The 26,736-nt window shown below is 46.6% G+C and overlaps 1 long non-coding RNA gene across 1 annotated transcript in view; it reads left to right on the top strand.

Annotated features, from left to right (window-relative positions):
* LOC114673508 (uncharacterized) overlaps positions 1–8,702 on the top strand; it is a 36,887-nt gene extending 28,185 nt beyond the window's left edge. Inside the window, exons 3-4 of the long non-coding RNA XR_013407949.1 lie at positions 3,861–3,968; positions 8,139–8,702. This is a non-coding gene — a long non-coding RNA (uncharacterized LOC114673508). The remainder of the gene's footprint in view (positions 1–3,860; positions 3,969–8,138) is intronic.
* The last annotated feature ends 18,034 nt before the right edge of the window (positions 8,703–26,736 follow it).

The raw sequence follows: 26,736 nt of genomic DNA, 5'->3' as shown, positions 1-26,736 counted from the left end.
GGAAATAATCACATTAGTGTTTTACAGAGCAGGCCCAAACAATTCCTTTTTTTTTTTTTTTTTTTTTGAGACAGACTCTTGCTCTGTTGCCCAGGCTGGAGTGCAGTGGGTGTGATCTTGGCTCACTGCAACCTCCGCCTCCCAGGTTCAAGCAATTCTCCTGCCTCAGCCTCCCAAGTAGCTGGGATTACAGGTGCGCACCACCATACCCAGCTAATTTTTGTGTTTTTAGTAGAGACGGGGTTTCACCATGTTGGCCAGGCTAGTCTCGAACTTCTGACTTCAAGTGATCTGCCCGCCTCGGCCTCCAAAAGTGCTCGGATTACAGGCGTGAGCCACCGCACCCGGCCTCAGCTCATTTTTATCTTATGGAAACACATGATCCACGTGCAAAGTGAACACGATTCCCAAATCATCTTGCTGCCTCTGCTTTTGAGATTATCTTCCCTGGACAAACTGTGGCAGGCATAGGTTTGACCTTCACACCGTGGCAAGCGATCCCTCACCTTATAGGGCATTGTCTGCAGAAGAGATGAAGGTGGCGCATTTTGTTTCACCCTGGTGAGTTATGGTTTGCAGTTTGCTTTTTTCTGTGCTATGCACACCTGCCAGTGTGTTTGCAGTCCTCCAGTTGGCTCTGTGCTGGGGCCCTGGGTCCTCGATTCGGTTCAGGGTTCCCAGGGCATTCACAGGGCAGCCACCTCTCTCCTTCACCACTCGCTGCTGGGCTGAACGGGCAGCATCACACTCCTCAACAGGCTTTCTCAGTCCACAGCACCCACCACGGCCCTTGGCACATGGAGGATGAAGGCAGCCACGTCCCCGTCAGGGTCATCTGTGAGAAGGGAAGGGCTAGCACGGACGCTGAGACTAAACACGGATTATGGAAGAACTGGGCCTCTTTCTGCTAGCTGTTTCCCGCCTGTACTATTTCTGAAGCTGGCAAACACAAAAGCACAGTGTGTGAAGTTCAAATCTGTTTCTGCATTGTTAGATCAAGCCTGGGAAGCCGGCAGATGAGAGTGCTATTTTGAGATGCAAGATCAGGCTGAAGAGAAGAGGCAGAGTCGGAACATCCCCAGGTTTGGGTCCTCTTGGACGGAGCCTCCTCCGCAGCTGTACTTGTCCCCAGGCAGGAGGGTAGTCACAGTTTCAGGGACCACTCCCTACCATGCCCTGCTGTGACCCCATGCCTGGGAGTACACTTCTCTATTGGAAGTGCAGGCTGCTCTGCCAAGCCCCAGACAAGTGCCCCTGGGCTCCAGGGTGATGAAAGCTGATGTCAGCCATTTATTTGTATGGAAACGAATCCTGGGCAGAGAGAGGAGACCTGGAGCAGTAAGGAGAACTAATCAGAGACCAGACTTAGCAGTGGGGCCCAGTGTTCAAATCAGGCCCCAGGTGACCGCAGCAAGGGCGCCTCCAGGGCTGCCCACGCTGGCCACAGAGCACTGTCGGTTCCCTGGTGGACATCTTCCCTCTGTCTTGGCTACAGGAGCTCTTGAAGCTCTCACACACGCTTACTGGATGGCAGCTGGGTTTGTGCCATGCTGGTGATGGGCACGAGGAAACTGCTCAAATATATAGTGGAGGCCGGAGCTGGAGACCTCTCAGGGATGGAACTTTCTTTTTTTCTTAATTTTCTTTTTAAGAGACAAGGTCTCACTCTGTTGCGCAGGCTGGAGTACAGTGGTGAGATCCTAGCTCACTGCAGCCTCAAACTTCTGGGCTCAAGTGATTCCCCCGCATAGCCGGGACTACAGGTGCAAGCCACCACACTCTGCTAAGTTTTACTTTTTTTATTTCTCCAGAGACAGAGGTCTCACTATGTTCCTCAGGCTGACCTTGAGCTCCTGGCCTCAAGCAATCCTCCTGCCTCTGCCTCCCAAAGTGCTGGGATTACAGGTGTGAGCCACTGCTCCCAGCCAGGGGATGTGACTTTCTTCTGCACAAGTCAGTTAACAAACTTTGCACATGAAGCTAAATAGCATTTATTGTCCTGTGAAGTCAGTGCCTGTACTTGACAACTGTGTTCAAGACGCTGAGGACAATCCAAGCTGCTAATGTGACAGGCTTAGAGAATTTTGAAAACTGGTTCTTTCTTGTGCACTGATCCACAGCCCCAAACTGTGGACTGGCTTCAAAAATGTCCCCAGCAGAGCCCTTCCCCCCGACTAAACATACAGACCCATTCTTCATTGATTTGCACGTGTCTACAAGTACCAAACAGCACTGATTCCTTCTTGGTATTAACAAGGTTGCCTCGGCATGGTTTTGGAGGAGGGAGTACCCAGGTAGTAAATAAGGTCTTTCATCACAGATAACGAATAATGAATGTTATTCAGTGCTGAAATGATGGCAATTCTTCACCTGTCAGAGGAAAAGGGCACAGAAAAGAGGAGTTTAAAAATAGCAGCAGCTCACAGGGTGTGATGGTGGCGGCTGGGAGGCTGCGAGCCACTGTCTGGCTGGGAGGCCACGGGGGTGAGCTTCACCTGCAGAAAAAATTCATGAACTCCTTGGCTAGGAATGTCTTCCACTAGGATTGAAGAACCAGGCAGGGCGTCTCCCTGGGCCCATGGCTTTGGGACAGGGTCTTACTCCCTCACTTCCCTTTGGAATCCGGGTTTGCAGCCCATCTTCATGCAATTCCTTCCACATTGAAGACATACACGGAGAGGGTTTCCCACACACAGCGCTGTGGAGGTCTCTGGGTTTCTGCTTCCCACACGCTCATTCAGGGACCGCCTACAGAGTAAAGGGGCTAGAGAGTGGTGTTGCGAGGCAGGATTATGGGAAGAACACAGGCTTCGGAGTCCGCTGACCCTGAATTTACTGGGCAGTTACCCTGGCCTCTCAGAGCCTCAGTTCTGCTGTGTGTGCTCTGAGGACAGGAATACATCGTCCACGGGGATGTGATGACATATTCCACATAAGTCACCTCAATAGAGGATCTCAGTAAAGACAAGTTCTTCCCCTTCTAGTTTCACCACCCTGGCTGTGGTGCTCTTGACTTCCTACCTCTGCCTTTTTTCTTATATCTCCACCTAAATTTACATTCCTTATTCATTTCTGTTTTTTAGTGCCTCTCTACCTTAGACACATGTCAGCTACTGAGGGCTATGACTACTCCTCTTGTTCCTCACTCTTACTCAGTGCCTGGAAATTGCTCACTACATATTGAATAATCTGGTCCTTTCTAAATAACTATTGGTTTTATGAAAACGAAGGTGGCAATTAAAATGGAAGTTGATTCAATTAATGCCCAGATTACAGGTTGGCAGCTGAAAGGGTATTTATTATCGATATTTCTACTCCAGTAAAATTTCAAAGTGATCTCCTTTTAGAAACCATTCCACTTCTCACCCCTGTCGGGACGCCTGCCCACCTAACCCCTGCCAACTTTGGAGGGTCTGCGGTTCCTCCGTAGGCTGCTGCTCCCTCCTTGGAAACTGCAGTTGAGTTGCCATGGGTAGAACTGAGGTGGCAATGGGCAGGCAGACCCCAGCCTTCTGACCCCCAAACTTCCCCTGACCACCTTAGCCTTTCTTCCTAGATTCTGCTTTCACAGAGCAAAAGAAAGTAACCACCCTGTGTCATCTATCACTATGTCGGCAACATATCTGGTCATTGTGATGGATTCGAACATTTAAAAATACTCAAGAAGATGTCTGTGGCTGGATCCCAAACATTCAGCTCAGACTGAGACTAGAATCTGCTCAGATTGGAGTAAAACCAAGAATCTTTAACAAAGGAACCCAGACTCTGCCCCTGGGAGGCTCTGTTCTCTTCCTTCTAAAGGCCACAGACATGGCCTACAGTGCTTTATTAATTCACCGTCTTGCTGTCTTTTTGCCAAGCTCTCCCCGTGGACCACAGAGGGAGGCTTCTCTCCAACAGGCAGTGTTGCCCCAGGGCTTCCTGGCTAAGAAACGGAAGGAGACGAGGGCTCCCAGAGCAAAGCCCAGGTAAGAAGTTCCCATTCTAAGAATTCTAACATGGTTTACTTTTGGGAAGGAAGTGTCCCAGGGAGGACGGTCTATGATTGTGTGAGCCAACATTGGTAAGGTCAAGACACAAATCAGCACCTCCCGATGGTGTTTGTTAGTAACTGTGGCTCTAGCAAATTAAACCAAATTTGTACCTTCTGTATCTCAGGGTCTTGTTTTACTAAGGCAAAGGAAAGAGCAATGATCTTGACTGTGCTATGTGCCAGTTCCCACCACCTCCCTGGCTCCTCAAAGTGCAGTTATGAAATGGACTCATGCTCTCAACCTCTGTTGGAGTCATCTGCCTCATTCCAGCAAGCTTCCATTTATGTTCAGGGCCAGTGAGTTTCCAGGGAAAGCAATTTTCTCCTTGGAGCCACAAACATTGACCCGTAACAGTCTAGTAACAAGCACCACAATGCCTAGAGAAAAAATTAAAATAGACACACTTTGATCTTTGACACTGTCCTACTAGAGTTCTAGTGATTTTCCATTGTCAGTCGCTGAGGACAGCCAGAGTATGTCTGTATAAACAGGCTTTCATACTGAAAACTAGCACAATAGCAGGCACTGATGGAAACTAAAGCCAACAAACAAACGAACTCCCAAACTGATAGAAAAGATTAAAAGTCTGGATGGGCACGGTGGCTCCTGCCTGTAATCCCAGCACTTTGGGAGGCTGCGGCGGGTGGATGACCTGAGGTCAGGAGTTCGAGACCAGCCTGGCCAACATGGTGAAACCCTGTCTCTACTAAAACAATTACAAAAATTAGCTGGGCATGGTGGCAGGCACCTGTGATCCCAGTTATTCGGGAGACTGAGGAAGGAGAATCGCTTGAACCTGGGAGGCAGAGATTGCAGCAAGTGGAGATTGTGCCAGTGCACTCCAGTCTGGGCAACAGAGTGAGATTCCATCTAAAAAAAAAAAAAAAAAAAAAGAAAAGAAAAAATAAAAAGAAACAAAAGTCTGACGATTTTCAAATAATATTTTCAAATATCTTAAGAAAACTGAGGCAACATAATCTGCTTATGTTATCCAATGACACCTTTGCATTTTCTGGTGCTGCAACCTAAATGTAGAGAAGGTAAAAACTGTGGATTTCAGTTTTGTGTCCTTCCTTGAGGCAATTGGTGACTGATGATAAATAGATGTAATTAAATGAATCTACCAGAGCTGGGATGCGGAGGCTTAATACTGGTAAAATGGCAATATTCTCCAAATTGATCTGCGGATTCAAAATTCTAGCTGGTTATTCCTGTAGAAATTGCCAGGCTGATCCTAAAATTCATATGGACCTTGAATAGCTGAAGCAATCTTGAGGAAGACCAGAGTTAAAGGACTTAAACTTCCTGATTTCAAAACTAACTATAAAGCTATAGTAATCAAGACAATGTAGCCTTGGCATAGGATAAACCTATCAATGGACTAGAACCAGAGGTTCAAAAATAAATCCTGGAAATTTACAGGAAATTTATTTTTGACAAAGATGTCAAGACAATCCAATGAGGAAAGAATAGTTTTTTCAAACAACTGGATATTCACATGCAAAAGAATGAAGTTAGACCCTTATCTCATGGCATATACAAAATTAACTCAAATAGGTCATAGACCCAAAGGTATGAGCTAAAATCGTAAAACATAAATGAAAATCTTAATGATCCCAGGTCAGTCTTAACTATAACACCACACATATAAGCAACAAAAGAAGTGGATAAATTGCACTTCTTCAAAATTAAAAACATTTCCACTTGAAACCACATCATCAAGAAAGTGACAAGACAAGACACAGACTCAGAGAAAAGATTTGCAAATCACCTATCCGATAAGGGATTTGGGTCTAGAATATGTAAAGAATGGTTACAACTCAATAACAAGAAGATTTTTTTTTTCCCCAAGTGATCTGAGCCTGAGAAGAGCTGGAAACTTCTGTGACACAGCTCCAAAAGATGCCTGGGCTGGCCGACTCAATCAATTAACGAGTGGAATAACAGAATCTGTGTCTTTAAAATTTCTTTAAAATCATATGCCACTCTAAGAATGGGCAAAGGATATGAGCAGACATTTCTTCGAAGAAGGTATCCTGTGATGCCATTGTGATAGCTTCTCATCTACTCACCTACTAAATTATTTTTAGATGATCTTTTAATAAGAATAAATTCTATGTCCATTGTTTATGCATTTTCAAAAACCAGCTTTTGAGAGCATCATTTATGTGGGCTGATTGAGATCATGATCTTCCTTATTTGAAGGATTTCTCTCAAATCATCGATTTTCTGTTTAAGCTGAATTTTTTTTTCCTATCTCATGCAACCCTGATGCTCACCAATCTCAGTGGCGTTCCTCATTACTGCTGCTATTTCAGTTATCAGGTCAACGTGGGCTTGTAATACCTTGGAATGTTGTTTGTTAAATTTCATGATTATACCAAGGTCAGCCTTCTTTTTAGCTAACTCTTTAGCCCTCAACATTTGTTCTCAGTACTTGCTCATTATGAATCTCAAAGCTGATAACTTGAACTGCTCTTGAGAGCTGCAGTTTGCTCATAAAGAGATTTTTCTGCATTGTCATGGTCTTTCGATATTTCAACAAGAGTTTTGGCATCAGCAAAGATCTTCTTTTTTGTACAGCTCGTTTTCTGGTCTCCACTGTAGTCAGCCAACAGCTGAAAACTTTTGCAAATGGTTGCTTGGAGGACACCATGAGGCTTCTGCTCTCCAGTGCAGAGTAATAAGGGCTGGTGAGGACGTGGAGAAATCAGAACCCTCATTTACAGCTGCTGGGAATAGAAAATGGTGCAGCCAGGCTGGGTGCAGTGGCTCACGCCTGTAATCCCAGCACTTTGGGAGGCTGAGGCAGGAGGATTGCTTGAGGCTAGGAGTTTAAGAGCAGCCTAGGCAACATAGCATTACTCTGTCTCTAAAAAAAAAAAAAAAAAAAAAAGGTAGTCCTAGCTATTCAAGAGGTTGAAGCAGGAGGAGTTCAAGGCTGTAGTCAGCCATGACTGCACCACTGTGCTCCAGCCTGGGCAACGGTCTTGATGACTCCTATTAATTTCAGTAGGGATGGCACACGGTTGACAAGGCTGAAGAAGAGAACCACAGCCAGTGGACAAAATGTAGGGTTTGTTTGAGGGAATGTATTCACAGGGCAGATCTGTGTTGGCAGGCTGGACAGGAGAACAGCAACCGCTTGTGAAAAGCATGGAGTTTATATGGCATTTTCACTTAGCACCCTCAATGCCAGCAACCTCCATGTGGCAGCTCTCGTTTCTTAAGTGAATACTGTCAGGTGGATCTGCTGTACAATGACAGAGTGAAACCCTGTCTCAAAAGAAAAAAAATGATACGGCCATTTGGAAAACTGTTGGCCATTCCTCAAATGTTAACAGAGTTATCTCTGACATCAAGCCTGGACACTTGGTCAGTGTTATCTCCTTAACCCTGATGGGACAGGGCAGGCAGCAGCAGGCAGCATGAATCTTTTCCAGGAGAAAATAGTGAGGTGCCAAGAGAAATCGCTTGCTGGGGCTCACTGGGGCTGACCACCCATGCCCCTCAGTTGAATCTCATTACTGTTCTTTTCCCCCTCCCTTTAGTCCAACACATTTGGGCTCAGGACCATGCATCATACGTGCTCTCTTCCAATACTTAGGGCTAAATGATCGCCAGTGAAAACAGTATTTGCAGAAAGCAAATCCCTAACTGGAAACAGGGAAACCTCAGGAGTGGGATTCTTCCCCGAAGCAGATCTGTTACTGCTTTCGCTTTATTGTGGGGCTGTACAGGAGGGACTATGAACGGGCTCCCACCATTTTAGTTGGCTTGGTAACCTTGGTGTGATGAGGGTGTGTATTAGTTTGTTTTCACGCTACTGATAAGGACATACCCGAGACTGGGCAATTTACAAAAGAAAGAGGTTTAATGGAGTCACAGTTCCATGTGGTTGGAGAGGCCTCACAATCATGGTGGAAAGCAAGGAGAAGCAAGTCATGTCTTACATGGAGGGCAGCAGGCAAAGAGAGAGATCGTGCACGGAAACTTCTTATAAAACCAACAGGTTTCATGAGATTAATTCACGATCACTGTAAGATCCTCTCAACAGGCTACACTATGATTGAGCCATTGTGACCCTGTGACCCACACATACAGGCCTCCTGGAGTCACAAAGCCAGGAGCAACAGGAGAACCACTAAAGAAGAAGAAGCAGCTAGTTCCTGCCTTAACTGATTTACAGACCTTGCAACATTCCACCATCGTGAAATGTTCCTGCCCTACCCTAACTCATCAATCGACCTTGTGATATCATGCCTCGTGACCTCCCCCCACCTCGTGATTATGCGCCTTGTGACATTCTTCCCCTGCCCAAAAAAACTGTCCTGAACTGTAACTTTCCACTATCTACCCCAAGCCCATAAAACCAGTTCCACTCCCACCACCCTTTGCTGACTCTTTTTGGACTCAGCCTGTTCGCACCTGAGCAAATAAACAGCCATATTGCTCACACTTAGCCTGGTCAGGTTGTCTCTTCACTTAGATGTGTGCATACCAATCACGAGAACAGCAGGGGAAAGACCGGCCCTCATAATTCAATCACCTCCCACTGGGTCCCTCCCACAACACGTGGGAATTCAAGATGAGATTTGGGTGGGGACACAGCCAAGCCGTATCAGGGTGTATTCATGGGGTACCCCAAATTATGCAGTGTCTCTCTCGGATGGCATGGACCCCAGGTGAAGCATGCCAGCTGCTCCATGCTCGCCTCACAGGTGGAAAGCTCTTAGGTGCTTCCAGTGTTTCTGAAAGCACTGCAGACATTAGGGTACCTGGAACTATGGGGTGTAAAATGCTTCCTGACAGGCCTGAGCTATGCACACAGGTGCCAGCATCTGTCTGGTAATGTGTGAGGATGTACCTAATAGGACATCCTCTGTGCTCGTTCTAGACACACACTTAGATCACAGCACTAAGAATTGATTTTCTTCACTCCAGCTTCCATTACATTGTAAATACTCTTTACACCGGGTGCTTATATGATAGATTAGAATGCTCTTAAGAAAACCAAATACATTAAGCCTTCACCCCAGATCTTAAATCAGCATTTCTCAATGCGGGGCCACAGATCTGTCACACTATTACCTGGGGAGTTTGTTAGACATGCCTAGTCCAGGCCCTACACAGACTCATTGTCTTTAAATCTTTAGGCATGGGGTTTGGGGAGTTGGCATTTCAAACAAACTTGTTTTGCAATGAGTTTAAGAATGATGAGTGCTCAGCTGAAGTCTGATTCTGCAGTCTTAAATCCTGGGGGATTAAGCTGTCCATCACTTTCTATCTGTATGTCATGAGAAAAGAATGACTGATCAATACAAATCTCAGCCTACTAAATAAGAAAATTAGGGGAGTGTTCAATTCTTTCCAACTACAGGGCTGCTTTAAGATACCTGAGGGACATTTAAATAAGATTTTGTTGACAATATCTGATTCATGTTTTAAGAACCCACAGACTGCAGTCATTTCGGGTATATCTTCCTGGCACAGCTGCCACTATCTTTCACTTCCCCCAAGTCTACGCCAGGCTTAATTACCTTTGTCCTCTGAGCCAGTGGTTCTCAACCTTGGCCTCACATTAGAATGACCAGGGGAGCTTTAAAAAATACCGACTCCAGGCCGGGCGCAGTGGCTGACGCCTGTAATCCCAGCACTTTGGGAGGCCGGGGCGGGTGGATCACGAGGTCAGGAGATCGAGACCATCCTGGCAAACACGGTGAAACCCCGTCTCTACTAAAAATACAAAAAAGTAGCTGGGCATGCTAGTGGGTGCCTGTAGTTCCAGCTATTTGGGAGGCTGATGCAGGAGAACGGCGTGAACCCGGGAGGTGGAGATTGCAGTGAGCTGAGATCCCGCCACAGCATTCCAGCCTGGGCGACAGAGCGAGACTCCATCTCAGAAAAAAAAAAAAAAAAAGAAAGAAAAAGGATACCAACTCCAGGTCACAATCCAGGCCATTTGCATTTGAATTTCTGGGAGTGGGACCCAGGTATCAGTATTTTTGAAGCTCTTCAGGTGATTCCAATGTGCAATCAAAGTGGAAACCCCTGCTCTGAGAGCATCTTCACCCATTTCTAAGTACACATTTCTATTGGTGTAAAAGTAATTGCGATTTGGGCCATTATTTTCAATTTCTTTTGCACCAACCTAATAATAGACTCTCAGCCCTCCCACACTGGGATGGCCATTCTGCCTCTGTGTTCTTCTCCATGTGTTGGAATGTTCTGTCCCACCCCTCCTTCTATTCCGGGGCTTTGAAGGGAAAACCGCCACTGTGCCAGTGCAGCCTTGCAGACCCTCCACCACCAGTAACGTCCCACCAGCTGGCCCTCGCTGGGCCCAGCCTGTTCTGTCCTGGCCTGCACTAGAGTCCAACTTCCAGCTTGCTGTCTCGGGCTCCCTCTCTCCCTCAGTCTTGCTTTCAGGCCGGACACAGCCAAGCCACACAACTCCTGTCATTAGTATCAAACGTTAAAGCCTACCTCTCCAGGAGTATGTCACTGCCTTCATTAACCATCTTAGACAGTTCATCTTGCCAGCCAGTGCCTGGAGGGGTGAAGAGAAAGAGGCAACTTGGTGATGAGACTGACAGTCTACAAGGTAAGAAGACTACATGCGTTCCTCCCAGAGCCTCTGAAATACAGTGAATTCCAGGAACCCAGAGAAACAAAGGATGGATCTTAGCTCCTTGGGGAGGGGGATGGGCCAAAGCTCAGCCAAGAATCAGGGGCTCAGCCAAACTGGCATGACCGAGCTCTAAATTTGGTGGAGAAACAGTGCCAGAAAAATTTACTCATTCAACTAATATTTTACTGCACATTGACTACACGCTAAGCCTCATCCTGTGGCATGGTGGTGGGAGAACTCATCCTAGAGCACTGGCAAGAGATTGGGGGAATTGAAGGGTCATCTAGCCAGCGAAGATGGAGGGCTGGAAGACTCCAGGCAGAGCCTCTATAAAGGAGGGACTGGCATGTTGTGACCTAGGACCGAAAGGCAGCCAGAATTCCTGAGAGGAGAAGGCAGGAGGCAGCCTCTCTGAGGCGCAGAGCCTCAGCTTCATGTTCCCAGAGCAACAGGCAGGCAGCCGCAATTGCTCATGGCACACCTGCACTTTAAATGGTGGCAAACTGGTGGTAGGGTAGACCAGTTGGTGGCCTTTCTTAGCGGTGCTGGCAGCAGCAGCATTGGCAGTCAAGGTTTTGGTAGCTCCGTAGTCCCCCCATAGCCTGGAATGGGATGGTGCTGTGGGGATGGGCAGATGAGAGGGGATTCCAGAAATATGCAGGGGATGGAGTCAGCAGGATGGGCCAGTGGGCCAGTAAGTGCGGTGGGCCGGTTTGGTTTGGTTTTCTGTCCCCGCTTACCTTCTTCCTGTGGCTCAGCATAGACTAACCCCCTTCTAGAGGCAGATAGATATTGATTTTGCACTGCACAGGGAGGGAGTCCTTTGTAATACGACTTAAAAGGGACAAAAAGCGACAGAGACATTTTTAGTCTAAAGACACATGGTAGTTATATGAGAAGTCACTCTTGGCGGTATAAAAGATTCCATTGTCCTGTATGTGCTTAACACTGAGGCCAGACCAGTGAGGGTCAGCTTTATTCGCTCTTCCACTAGGGTGATCTGAAGCCTCCCCAGCTCTGTTCATGGAGATCAAAGACATGAGTGAGCAGACCTGGCTGAGGCCAGGAGAGGAGGCGGCAGGACCCCGGGGGTGCTGTGACCTTGGGGTTCACGGGGGAGGGGAGCAAACTGAGCAAGGCAAGTCATAGGGGACTGAAGGATGGGTTCCGTCCTGGTTGGTGACCTGTTAAGGGGGTGTTCTGAGAAGCCACATCGGTTCTGCATGGGTTACACGCTGAATACGTAAATTCATAGACTAAAAAGTGAGCCTGGGACCTGTATGTCCCTGAGCCTGGAAGCTGAACTCCTCAGCGTCGGCAGATGAGCAAGGCTGGAGGCAGAGCTGCAAGCCAGAGAGAGGCCTGGGCCAACTCAGGGTTCCCTAGGTGCTCTCTCTACAGACTTTGTAGCAAGGAACCCAGATGCCAAATTTTGGTTGATAAAAATTGCAGAAATGACAGAGATACTTCTGGGTCACTTCAATCAGACGGCTAACCAGCTGGTCCAGGCAGATGCTGCATGAAGACAAGCATTGCCTAATTGCACAATTTATTTAAAATTACATTTTCACTCACTCACAGTTTCTCTCTCTCTCTGAAAAGAGAATGGAATTAAATTCAAAAGTGTTAGGGAGGAATGTCTAAGGATGAGCAGCACGCTAAGGAAGCTCTGGGGAGAGGAATAACCTAAGCCCTAATAAGCCCTGTCTCTGTTGCCGAGGTCAGTGTTGACTGGCTAAGGATAGGAGAGAGCAAATAATCCAGCAGCTTCTCCCTGGAGAGCCAACACCAGGTTCCAAGCTCCATCCTTAGTCTCAGGGGCCAAGGATGTCATGTCTTGGGGTCCCTTATGGGAAGAGTTACTAGGTTGGAGCCCACGGTGGGGATGGGTTTCTTCCTGGGATGGTACAAATGAAATGTCAGGTCAGCTGAATTATGCCACAGCGCCCACAGCTTTATTTTTATTTTTCGTGTTCCAGAATAATTATAATCTTACATTGTTACAAAACCCATACAATCTTTGCTTTGGTGTTTCAATTTACAAAGTTGCTGTCCTGTACTTTTAGTAGTTTTATTTCATGATCTCTATCAGTTAAAAGTGAATACATGTGGGAAGTTCCCGTATTACCTACCCAGCCTCACCACAGCAACTTGGGTTTGGTGCCACATTGATGCAGTAATGGTATTTGTAGGGCTCACGCCTTGTGGTAAGGACTTGGGCATACGAGAATTGAGATGTGGTCCTTGCCCCCAGCGTTTCTACAGAGTTGACTGAATGCCCAGCTACATATGTTTTCTTCCTACCCAGTGGTTGACTGCGGTGAGAAAAATGTGAATGGATCCCGGATAAGGAATATCACCGGCCAGAGCCTCCAAGGGCGGCCTCTGCAGCCCTGAACATCGGCGGGGCTTTGTGAGTGAGCCCTCCGGCCAGGAGTCACCCAAGCCTAACATGATGCTGGGAGTGAGGACGAAGGAGCAAGCCAGAGAGAGGCGGAGGTGTGGGCCCATGGGTAGGCGCTGGGGCAGGGGTGGGGTGGGCACTGGGCTTCACTCAGAACCTGGGTTTGAACCCTTCATCCAAATACCTGGGTTCCTGGGCACGCAACAGCCAGGGTGCCCGGAGGATATGCCAATGTGGGTCCTGAGTCTCCCACACGCTGGACATGTGAACCACTCAACCCCTCGGAATCCCAATTCTGTCACCTCTACACTGACTTAAAAATACCTGCCCCGTGGACCCCAATGAGGAAGGGGGCGGAAGCCCTTTAGAAACTGTGAATGTGGCCCCTTGCTGAGGCGGGTGGGCCGGCAGGGTCTGTGGGTGCTGAGGCTTTGTGCCAGGCGTCACCCTCCGAGGAAGGCTCGTGAGTCTGCAGGGTGGAAGCGAGCCTGTGAGTGAAGGGGTGGAAGGACCTCTGCGTCCCCAGCCCACAGCCCAGGCCCAGCCTCAGCTCTGGCTGGCCCTCAGTGTTGCCGCCTGGTTCTGTGTCTGGTGTTGCCACCTGTCTGTGCTTACACTTCCCAGAGTCCCGCTGTCTGTGATCTGCTGAAATCCATGAGCCCTGCTTCCTCTCGGGCCCCTGCATTAGAGAACTCTCAGCCCTCAGGGGGAAGCAGAGCTTAGACAGCAGAGCAGACTGAGTCTGGCTCTGTTTACAGGCTGAACCCCTTTCTAATCTCATCCTCATTCTGTCCCCGCCCCCTTCCCCCAGCAGAATTCAGCCTTTGTTAACAAGCTGTGAAAACGCCCCATCTCAGCCACGCAGAAAACATTTCTGCCAGGGCTGCCTCCCTTCTAAGGGGCAGATGCTGTTGATAGCTCTTCTTCCCAGGGCTGGCCTCACTTCCCTCTGGATTATCTCCACACCTCTGGCTGTGTCCCTCCTGACAGCAACAATGACCCCAGATACTGCAGGGACAGCAGCTTAAGCTCTACTTAAACTCAGCACAAAGGAAAAGCAATCCATAGGCTGTTACCTAAATGGACTTTGCCTGCTGTCTTGGGTCTAGGACTGCTATGGACTGAATGTCTGTATTCCCCAACTTCTTATGTCGAATCTCTGATCCCAATGTGATGATATGAGGAGGTGGGGCCTCTGGGAGGCGATTTGATCCTGAGGGTGGAGCCTTGATAATGGGATTAGTGCCATTATGAAAAGGACCCCACAGAGCTCTCTGGTCCTTTTCCAACATGGGAGGTCACAGTGATAAGATTACAAGCCAGGAAACAGGCTCTCACCGGGAGCCGAGTCTGCTGGCCTTCACCTTGGATTCCCAGCTTCCAGAACGGTGAGAATTCCATTTCCATTGTCTCAGCTGCTCAGTGGACGGGCCCTATGTTACACCTGCCCTAACCCACCAAGACCAGGACCTAGAAACTGTGGCCCTGTCATTCCAACTGCCACATAATGTGTCAGTTGTTTGTGTAATAGGAATAGTGTGTGTAGGACCATATTAGACTGGTGTTTTTAAATTTTGGTTGTTTGTTTTTTTTTTTTGAGACGGAGTCTCGCTCTGTCACCAGGCTGGAGAGCAGTGGTGCGATCTCGGCTCACTGCAACGCCCGCCTCCTGGGTTCAAGTGATTCTCCTGCCTCAGCCTCCCAAGTAGCTGGGATTGCAAGCATGCGCCACCATACCCAGCTAATTTTTGTATTTTTAGTAGAGACGGGGTTTCACCATGTTGGACAGGATGGTCTCGATCTCCAGACCTCGTGATCCGCCCGCCTCTGCCTCCCAAAGTGCTGGGATTACAGGCGTGAGCCACCACACCTGGCTGACTGATGAATTTTTAATGCCACATAAATTAGTTATTGTTCTGTGGCTGCTCACATATTGACTCGGTGGAATTTACTGGTGGTGGGGAAGGGGTAGAGAGGAAGGGTGCATACTACTTTGAAGAAAGAAATCACCATGCATTTTGAATCTCCATTTGGAGACTCTTCAGGCCACAAAGAAACGGTACTATTGAAAGCTAGACTTCAATGATAGAGAAAAGTTTTATATAAAAAGCTTCCCTTTATAGGACAAGGACAAACTTCACCAGTGTGAACATAGAGTATTACCGTAAAACCTGTTATAGAAGGGAAGCAGGATAGGAGTCAGAAGAGAGACTACCTCCTAGAAAGGGGGAAAAAAATCCCTCCTGGTAGAGGAAGAAGGAGAAGTCTGAAAGAGATGATTAGGATATTGCCTGGGTCTCTGAGAAGGAGCAGGTGAAAGGAATCAGACAATAAAAATCTCAGTAGACACCCGGTTAAGCAGAGAGGCGGAGCCAAAGGGCACCAAGTGCTTCTCCCCAGTAGAACCCCGGCAGAGGGAGGCATCAGGTAAATGAGCCTGAGATAGGGACTGGCACAGCGCCTCCCTCAACCCCCCACCGGTGGGGTGGGTGTCTGCCAGTTCCCAGGCTCCCTGGAAAGGGACGAGAGGCAGGGGGCCTGAGAAAGAGGCCTGCTTGTGCGAAGGAGGCCGCGGTGGGACCTCAGGCCGGGGCTACAGCAGTGAAGCCAGCCCTGGACGCGTCCTGGTCCTCGCCTCCGTGGCCCACCGCTCTCCCCCAAGCAGCAGGACTCAGAGCTAGGACTGAGCCACCTCTTCAATGACTAAGTTAGTAGAAAAGGGAAAGTGGACCCTCTCCCACTCCCTCCACCCACTGATAGGAACGTGCGCTCCAGAGAAAGATGAGCTCAGCCAGCATTCTGCGCCACAGTGACGGGAGCCCACCGCACTGCTCTGGGGGCCACCCCCGGGGGCCAGCTCTCCCCAGCAACTCCTGCTCCATCACAGCGCCTTCCCCTCCTCACCTGAGCCCTGAGTTGCCAGCGGAGTTCAGGTACCTCTCCCAGCCAGGCCCACGGCAGAGGGGAGGGGAGGCTGCCGGACAGCAGGGTGCTCCTGCCTGAAAATACGGTGGAGGGGTTGATAAATGACCAGTGATGGGAGCACAAGGGTGGGGCAGAGCCTCCTACACGCCCTCTGCGGCTCTGCCAGGCTGACTCCGGTCTTTTCTGGGCTGCAGCGATGCCCCTGGAGGTCTTGCCTGCTGGTCCAGAGTAGCCTCCTGTGTATGTCTTGACTCCTTGGAGCACTTCCGGTGGCTAGCCTTGTCTTGGCACTTTAATGAATCATCACAACCATGGTCTCTGTTTTATACATAGGAAACTGGGTCAGAGAACCTGGAAGCACGGAGTTAAGCTTTGTGTTCGGGCTCTGTCTCCCACCTGGTGACATTCTTAAGTCCACTCGCTTCAATACGGGAGCAAGTCCTGTCCACAGCCCCTCCTGTCTTTTCTCCATCTTCATGTGTCTGCCCTGGTTCACACCTTGGCTGTGTCTTTCTGCATTGCCCCCACCCCCACCTCCACCGCAAGATCAGAATAGGGGAACTGAGGCTGGTGTTTGGCTCACTGGATTCCAAGCCTGGCACAGTTGGGCTCAATTAAGCTTTGTAGGATGATGTGGTGAAAAGACTTATTTTCTGAGACAGTATTGAGTTTCTAAACACAAGGGTCTGAACAGAAAACCATGGAGTTTTCCACCTTGTGTGCGGAAAACTGTACTCTTTTAGAGCTCCTCTGCAGAGCTCCTTTATTTTTTCTGAGACAGGGTCTCGCTCTGTCGCCCAGGCTGGAATGCAGTGGTGCGATCATGGCTCACTGCAGCCTCGACCTCCCGGGCTCAAGTGATCCTCTCACCTTTGCCTCCTGGGTAGCTGGGACCGTGGGCGCGTGCTACCACCACACTTGGCTAATTTGTTTGTTTGTTTGTTTGTTTTTAGTAGAGATGAGATCTCATCTGCAGAGTTCTTGAACCTTCCAGCTGAGAAGCTTTTCTGGCTTCTCAATTCTGAAACCTGCAGAGACCGAATGTCTTCTTCTGTTCCCATCATGGATCTTTACAGGCAGAGGAATACATTTCTGCCTTTCCACAAAAATGATCATTTTATTGCATTTCGAAGAAACCATAGTTTCCAGCTTGGCTGACCTACTTCTGCTACCTCAGCACTCTGTCCCAGGGCTCCACAGCCAGAAAAGGCAGAGTCTGCCTTCCCTTCATTCTCTGTCCCCCTTCCCTCCTCCCTTCCTTTCTTCTTAAAGTAATTCATGAATATAAACTTAAAATACGCAGACAGGCAGGCATCAACCGGATAAAATATAAATACTTTTGTCCTTACCATTCCATCCTGGACTCATTTCCAGGTAGCTAACAGTCTTTTTCTCTTTTTCTTGGTTTTAAAAACTTCTCCTGGTGATTCCTTATAATTTTTTCTTATCTTTCAGAGAGGACTATCTATGAATTGATGAGCAGACAGTATCTATGGACGATCTGTTCTGAAAGACAAGGAATTTCACCTTACACTACCTCTCACCATCTCCTCTCATTCCTCATATTTCATACAATGTTACCGTTATTTTCTCTAATAGTTGCTTTTATGACATTAAATTGTGTGCATCAACTCCAGTTTTTTGGTTTATTCACCTTAGATTGTATCTGTGGACTCCCAGCCTTAAAGATTAGGAGGGGAGTACCTTCCCTCCTGCCCCTAGTTTCAGTCAGTTGTATCAATTTTACATTGTCAGCCAGGCATGGTGGCTCACACCTGTAATCCCAGCACTTTGGGAGACCGAAGTAGGCAGATCACTTGAGGTCAGGAGTTCGAGACCAGCCTGGCCAAAATGGCAAAACCCCATCTGTACTGAAAATACAAAAATTCGCCCGGTGTGGTGGTGTACACCTGCAGGCCCTGCTACTCGGGAGGCTGAGGCACAAGAATCGCTTGAACTTAGGAGGCAGATGTTGCAGTGAACCAAGATCGCGTCACTGCACTCCAGACTGGGCAACAGAGCCAGACTGTCTAAAAAAAAAAAAATTTCATTGTCTAGGCTTGTCAATTTTGTGTCAGTTTTGTGACTAAACATGTCTTTTGTACTTCATCTTTAAGTTGACTTTAACCACTGAAATTGCATAAATAGATCTATAAGATTATAATTATAAAAAAATTATTGCATAGATGAGTAGTGTAACTGAACCTTTAGAGAAGGAAATATAATTTTTGCCATCAGAATCTTGCCTCTTGACAAAGAACCCTGCAAGCAGCAAGTGGCGTCTTTTATCTACGTCTAACTTAGTGACTGCTGTTTATTTCGCCCATATCATTCTCTTCGATTCCTTTTCTATTTTGCTGGTGAGCATTCATGAGCAACCTTGTTTGTATAAAGTTTGTGAAAATGAGCAACTTTTTCTGAGTCCTTGCAGACCCCAAAATGTCTTCCTTTTGCCCATTAGTTTGACAATTTCTCTTTACCTTATTTTTGTTATTGAGGTATAATTTGCATGCAGTAAAGAAAATGAGGCCTGGCCTGGTGGCTCACACCTGTAATCCCAGAAATTTGGGAGGCCAAGGTGAGCAGATCATCTGAGGTCAGGAGCTCAAGACCAGCCTGGCTAACATGGAGAAACCCAGCCTCTACTAAAAATACAAAATTAACTGGGTGTGGTGGTGCATGCCTGTAATCCAAGCTACTCAGGAGGCTGAGGCAGGAGAATCGCTTGAACCTGGGAGGCAGAGGTTGCAGTGAGCTAAGATTGCGCCATTGCACTCCAGCCTGGGTGACAAGAGCGAAACTCCTTCTCAAAAAAAAAAAAAAAAAAAAAAAAAAAAGAAAAGAAAAGAAAAGAAAAGAAAATGAATCATAAAGAAAAAAAGAAAAGAAAATGAATCATAAGTGTGTATATGTAAAAAAAAATGGATGTGTATATGTAACCAGTGCCCATATTAAGATATAAAACATTTCCATCACCCAGATGTGCCACTTTTGAAACAATTCTACTGCTTGACCTCCTCAGGCAATGACTAGGGTCTATCACCACAGATTAGTTTTGCCTATTCTAGAACTTCATATAAATGGAATGGTTCAGTTTCTACTTTGTGTTTGGTTTCTTTCACTCAACATGTTAACTATGAGATTATCCCATGTTATTGTGTATATCAGTAGTTTGCCCTTTTTAAGTAGATGTGTTGTAAGTTTATCCACTCTTCTGTTGAAGGACATTTGGAGTATCTTAAAGTTTTGGCAATTACAAATAAATCTGCTGTGAACGTCTTTGCACATGTCTTTTTGTGAACATCTCTTGGATATGCACTAGATCCTGTCAAACATTTTCCAAAGTGGCTGAGCCATTCTCACTCCCACCAGCAATAGATGAGAGCTGCAGTGGATTCACATCCTCGTCAACACTTGCCAGTCCTCTTAATTTTAGTCATACTGGTAGATATATTGCTGTGGGTTTAATTTGCATTTCTGTGATGAGAAATGATGATGAGTGTCTATTCATATGTTTACTGGCCACTTAGACAATCTTGGATTGACCATTTGACAGGAGATACAATTTCAGGTTCAAAATAACTTTCAGGATATTGAAGGAATTGCTTTGTTATTATCAACAAGATGACTGTGGACAATTTTATTCTTGTTTTTATGTAAGTCCCTTGCTTTTATCCCTCTGGAAGTTTTAAAAACTTGCTCTCTGTTGTTGGAGTCCTGTAGTTTTATCAAGATGAAGTGAAGTGTGGGTTTTTTTTTTTCATTAAAATTGCTTGATTCTCAGTGAGTCCTTTCTATGGGAAAACTCCTGTATTTCTTCAGCCAAGAAGAAACTTTACGTTTAACTTGATGACTAAATTGTCCTTTATACTTCATTTTTAAAGTCGACTTTCCTATGTTAGGTTCTTGCCCCTTTCCTCACCTTCATGCATGTTCTCTAATGGAATGTTTGTTAGACAGATGTTAGATTACCTGGAGTCCTCCTCTATCTCTTTTAACTTTTCCCTCAGTGTTTTTTTTTTTTTTTTTTTTTTTTGCGGAGTCTCACTCTGTCACCCAGGCTGGAGTGCAATGATATAATTTTGGCTCACTGCAACCTCCACCTCCCAGGTTCAAGTGACTCTCCTGCCTCAGCCTTCCAAGTAGCTGGAACTACAGGTGTGTGCCACCACACCGTCTAATTTTTGTATTTTTAGTAGAGACGGGGTTTTGCCATGTTGGCCAGGCTGGTCTCAAACTCCTGACCTCAGGGGATCCACCCACCTCAGCCTCCTGAAGTGCTGGGATTACAGGTGTGAGCCACCATGCCTGGCCTTCTCTCAGTGTTATCCCATGTCTTTATCCTTCTGCTTTGAGTCATGGGAAACTTCCTTGATGTTAGGTGTGACATAATCATCAAATCAAATCAAAAGAACTTTTGTCTTAAAGGAGAATTTACTGTTCCTTTTGGGCCTAATAAGCATGGGATTAAAAAGGCCATGCTGGACTTTGCATGTCCCAGTGCTTCATTTTAGATGGATAAGACAACAAAACCTGGGACAAAAAAAGGTCTTAATGACTCAGTCAATGTCATTAGATTTGAGTAGCAGAGTTAGGGTTAGATGGCCCAATTATTTTTCCACCACATCATGTGAAGTGTGAAATGGCCCCAGAGAGGAGACACCTTTAGCAGGGGCCCTTGCTGGCATCACCAGATACATCATGTCGTCGTGACCTGTTTCCTGCAGACAGCTTCTCCCAGCAGCTCAGGCCTCCCATTTTGTCTTCCTGTGTTGTCCTGTAGCATGAATCTCTTCCCCATATGCTCTAACATCTACATTAATGAGCAAGCCTATTAGGGTTTGGCTTGTTCTTTGACATTTCTGCCTATATGTCTTCTCTTCCCAGTGAAGCTCTTGGGACCTCAAGACAGGGACCCACATTCTTCTGGCTTCTCTATAGCATAGCACTGACTCCACTAAGGGGGTGCTAGATATATTTGGGGACTCCCTGGACTCCTGCAGTGGGGACATGATTTATTCATCTCTGAAATATTACCCAACCTAGTGCAGTGCCTGGGACATAGCAGATGCTGACAGTCTCTACTGACAGAGCATTTCCCATCAATCTGAACTGGAATATCGTACACATACGGTTTTTCTTAAGGGCCTCTTTTCAACTCTGGGAATTTATATGGCATAGTTAGTTGAAAGGTTATTGGCTTTGGGGAACACAGATTCTTCTCTTATTATCTGTGGATCTTTAAGCAGTTCACACAACTGTTCTGACCCTCCTACGACGTGGGTCATTTCCACGGAACCTGGAGTGAGGGGAGGAGAAGGGGAGAGATTCCTACTCTATATGATTGTTGTGAGAGTAAAATGAGATAGAGAAATAAGATGTCTGTCAATTGCAGATCATTAAAAAAAGCTCAGCTTCCTTCCCTGTCCTCCTTCCTCATCCACAAAAGTCACTGGCCATCATCAGCCCAGCAGTTCCTTCTCTCACTACTCACTCCAGGGTGGAAAGAAAGGCTTTGCTATAAATTAAATGGAAATGCCCTCAATGTTCCATCCACGGCGCCTTTGCTGAAGGAGAGGTCATTAAAATTTAGAAGCTTTCATTTTGTTCTTAATGATCTAGCTGGGTCTGGAGGAGTGATAAATATAGCCTTTCTCACACCTTTGAGTCAATGAGCCACAAGATGAATTTTAAAAGCTTACTCTAATTAAGCATTTGCACAAGCTGTACTCAATATTCATTCAGATCTTTCCCTTTCTAATAAGCTATAACTTTCACTTCTGCAGGGCAGAAGGCTCCAGGGGCCCCGTGGTTCCATTTGGAAGCAGAAGTCAGTCTCTGCCCCGCTCAGGACTCTGCGTTTATTCCCTGTCCCACACCACGGAATCAGTCAGACCAGCCTGACAAGCTCAGCCACCTTAACCCTGTTGCCTCCCTGCCAGGACACCATCTGCACCAAAAAGATAGTCCACAAAGGCAGGCCAGACCCGCAAAATCACCTCTGTTTGTTTCTGACAGGAACGGGAGCCCATTTCTTTTTGCGGGGGCAGAGCACAGAGTCTTGCTGTGTCACCCAGGCTGGAGTGCAGTGGTGCGATCTCAGATCACTGCAACTTCCTCCTCCTGGATTCAAGCGATTCCCCTGCCTCAGTCTCCCAAGTAGCTAGGATTACAGGTACACGCCAACACACCCGTCTAATTTTTGTATTTTTAGTAGAGACAGAGTTTCACCATGTTGGTCACGCTGATCTTGAACTCCTGACCTTGTGATCCGCACTACGCCTGGCTTTTTTTTTTTTTTTTTTTTTTTAGACAGAGTCTCACTCTATCACCCAGGCTGGAGTGCAATGGTGTGATCTCAGCTCACTGCAACCTCTGACTTCCCAGGTTCAAGCAATTCTCCTGCCTCAGCCTCCAGAGTAGCGGGAACTACTACAGGTGTGTGCCACCATGCCCGGCTAAATTTTGTGGCCAGGCTGGTCTCGAACTCCTGACCTCAAGTGATCTGCCCACCTTGGCCTCCCAAAGGGCTGGAATTACAGGTGTGAGTCACTGCGCCCGGGCATGGGAACCCATTTCACTCCAACGTCTGATAAAGGCTGGACGGAGGTGGGAGTGGAAGTGATGGGTCTTTTTCTATTTTCAACTCAAGTGCAGGTGGGAGTCTCCAAAATGACACATGCAGAGTCAATCAAAAAAGAACTCCTGGAAACAGCAGCTGCAATCCCTGCTAGCTCACTCTCAGTTCTCCACAATGAATACTCAGTTCAGGCTCTCTCCACCCCTCTTGCCTGCCCTTTCCCCCTTTCTTACTCTCAGCTGATGGCCTCACCTCCTGCTTCATGGAGTTAACAGCTGGGAACACTCAAGCTTTCCACCCCAGATCCAGGAATATAACCCAGCCCCACACCCCCAGGCTTTCCTCCTTTCTCCTGGAGAGAGGATGTGGATTTTCTCCCACCAAGCCTGGTTTCCCCTCCTGATTCTGATTCCCAATCATTTCACTTTCCCAGGGACCCAGAGTCCTGATTGCTATTGTTAAAAGCTTTAGACAAATTAAATGTAACAGAATTTAATTGGACAAAGGACCATTCACAAATTGGGCATCCTCTAGGACCAGAAGAGGCTGAGAGAGACTGCAGGGCAGCGCACATGGCTGGATAACGTTTATGGGTAGGAAAACGAATGTATAGAAATTGGGAGTGAGGTACAGAAACAGCTGGATTGGTCACAGCCGGGTGTTTGCCTTATTTGAACAGCTTTAAACAGTTGGTCACCTGTGCTTGGCCCAAGCTCATCTGCTGTGATTGGTTGAGACTTGGCTACTTGTTACAAGAGTAGGATGCGGGCTGTTTACATATCCAGTGAGGTTACCATTCCCTATGTACTAGAAGCCCTGAGGCCAAGCATAAGCTATGTATGGAGGCAGCTTAGAGTGAAACTGAATGCTACCTTCTTCATCCTCCCATAGCTTTTCCTCCTGTTGCGTTCAGGCATGACCCAGTGTTGAGCATCTAGAGTCCCTCAAGTCCTGTTCCAGCCACCCACCTACCGCTTTGCCTTTTGCCTTTTTATGCAAGCTAGAATGAGGTGTTGATAGACATAAGGCCAGGATTTGCTGGCTGGGACATGCTGCTGAGGAGTTAGTGCTTTTCAGTGGCCATTGGACAGGTTCCCAAAGACGACCTTACAGACGCCTTGAATAATGAGGTCAACTTTCAGAGTTTGGCTAAAATATTCGCTTGTAGGCGCTTAAAACTGAATCAGCTGATCTTTGCACTACCTGAATAATGAGGTCAAGTTTCATAGTTCGGCTAAAATATTGGCTTACAGGCACTTAAAACTGAATCAGTTAATCATTGCACTTCCTCACATAATATTGCATTTATGCCATATTTGTTTATTTATTTTCTGTCTTTCCCACTAGATGACATGAGCTCCACAAAGACTGAGATTTTGTGTGTTGTCTTCACTGTATCTCCGTGCTTGCATCAGTGCGTGACCACTCTTTGTACCCAAGCAACACTTGTTTTTAAAACAATTGGATTAGAAATGAACACCAAAATTACCAGTACTATCAAGAACACATACATTAAAACCCAGCTCATCATAAAAATATTAAAAATTGGTGAAATGAGGTGAAAGGTATCTAGGTGTTTATCCAGCTCTTCTTTCCATTTTTCTGTAGGCTTGCAATTGAAAAGCCAGCAGCTAAGAAAGAAAAGCACTCCACCTAAAATAGTGGTTTTTAGTTTCAGAGCTGTTTTTCATGATTGAAATTAATATTCCAGTAAGAGAACACTGAAACCTTCTGAATTCTTCCAAAAGTCACCATCATCTTTTTATTCATCATCAAGGAACTAAAATTGAGCAACAAAATTAATTTCTCACATCTTTTTTGTTCTACTGCAGAAAGTTGACATTTTGCCTTCACAAAGTTAGGGAGCACATTGCCGCTGTCCTTGGAACTACACACCAGGCAAAATTTCTCCTGCCTGGCACCCTTGGTGGGTGGACAGAGACCACAGAAGCTGAAATTCCCGCCCCCAGAGGTCTTAGGAGAATCTCTATGAGGGGTAGCTTGTCAGAGTCTGACATCCTAGGTTTCATATCTGTCCAGATTCCTGTGGAATCACTATCCTCCTTGGGCTTAGACACAACAGGGGTTGGTGTTGATTTGTTTTAGTTAATTTGGGGAAATTTATTAAGTCCATATCAGATACTCTCTTTTGAGACTGGGTCTCCCTCTGTTGTCCACGCTGGAGTATAGTGGTGCAGTCAGAGCTCACTGCAACTACGCCTCCTGGAATCAAGCAATCCACCTACGTCAGCCTCCCAAAGTGCAGGGATTACAAGTGTGAGCCAATGTGCCCGGCCACATCAGATACTCTTTTCATCAGCAGGGAAGAGCTCAGAACAAGGCCAGACCTGTGTCTATCACAGCCTGTGGATCAGTATTCCAAAAGACATACTCTGATGCAGGATCCAGATTTCCTCTTCCTTTCCTGAATGTGGTTTTATAAAAAGGTGGAATTAAAATAGGGTCCATTAATCAATGGCCATGGGTTTAGCTAATAAAACTCACAAAATCTTATGAACTGTCATGAATGACCTGCAGAATGAAGGATCTCTTTCATGTCACCTAATCCAATTCAAGGCCTAGGAATAAAATAGTTTTTAATCCATGACCTTTTTCCAGTGCATGAGCTGAGGCCCATCTCCACATCTTCTTGGCTTAGTGGTTGTCATAGACCCTTGAGATCTTACATTGTTTTGCTGTGTCCCCACCCAAATCTCATCTTGAATTCCCACGTGTTGTGGGAGGGACCTAGTGGGAGGTAATTGAATCTTGGAGGCAGGTCTTTCCCATGCTGTTCTCATGATGGTGAATAAGTCTCATGAGATCTGATGGTATTATAAGGGAGAGTTTCCCCACCCAATCTCTCTGCTTGTCTGCTGCCATCCACATAAGACGTGACTTGTTCCTCCTTGCCTTCTGCCATGATTGTGAGGCCTCCTCAGCCATGTGAAACTGTAAGTCCAATTAAACCCGTTTCTTTTGTAAATTGCCCAGTCTTGGATATGTCTTTATCAGCAATGTGAAAATGGACTAATTCAACATCCCAGCACTCCTCCACCTAGGAATCTAGGGTTGCTCCATGTAAATTTTGTTCAGCATAACAAAGGCTTCTAGAAGAAGCAGGGGCAGATTGGGTAGCGTCTAGGCATGCAGCCCAGAGGCAGGCTTGGTGCAGAATGGCAGAGGCAGAAATTCATGATAAGCTTTCTAAGGAAGGTGAGGAGAAAAGCCAGAAGCAAAGATATGACCAGGAATTGGGGCCAGTGCCCATTCATGGCCATCTAAGTCTCTCCCGTCATCCCAGGACATGCAAGCTCCAACACTATTGCCAATAGTATTGAGTACCTTGGCCTGGACTCACGGTCTTCCACACAGCTCCCAACCTTCCCCTTCATCATCTGGCCCATTTGCTCTGGTCCAGTCCATGCATTCACTGTCCTGACATGCTTTGCTCTGCACTTCTCTTTTCCTTCCTTCTGCCACTTTTCCCTCCTCTAGCAAGGCTTCCATGGGTCAGTGTCCATCCCTCCTCCCACCGACAGGCATGAAGCTTAACTCTGGAAGTCTTCCTCCACCAGTCCCACCTCGCTATTGATACGTTTACTGTACCTTCCCTTAGTAATTACATGTTTGGGGCAGCTATGTTATTTCTCACCTACTGCTGTTCCTCTTGAATTTTTCATTAGATTGCACCTGTTTTATGTTCTTAATTTGGTGGTTGTGAGGCTGACAAGGGAGAATGGCCTTTCAATCACATTTGAAGAGTAAATGTATTGTCCAATAAGCACTCATTAGACATTTATTTGGAAACACCAAGTACCAGCACTTTGGCTAAATGGGATAAAGAGGAATGGGATCAAATTGAAGAGAAACAACTCTACCCACATTTCTTTCCTACCATCGTGACTATTTAAAAATTGTGATTTGGAGACAGTCTTTAAAGTGGGCCTTCCAACATGAAGCACTTTGGAAGCTTGAGACTCAAGAGTGGATCATCTTCCCACTCATTCATTCAAAACATACCTATTAAGAGTCAGGCACTTTTCTAGTTGGGGAGACAGGCGGTGATTAAAACTTGACTTTGGCCTTCAAAAGAGCTTGCAGTATAAAGAAGGAGCTAGGTAACTATTCCACTGATTAAAGTATATTTTAGTAAGTGCTA

This window comes from Macaca mulatta, chromosome 17 (genome assembly GCF_049350105.2).
Source record: "Macaca mulatta isolate MMU2019108-1 chromosome 17, T2T-MMU8v2.0, whole genome shotgun sequence".
In the NCBI taxonomy this organism is placed as follows: domain Eukaryota; kingdom Metazoa; phylum Chordata; class Mammalia; order Primates; family Cercopithecidae; genus Macaca; species Macaca mulatta.
This window is presented reverse-complemented; position numbering and strand designations above follow the sequence as displayed.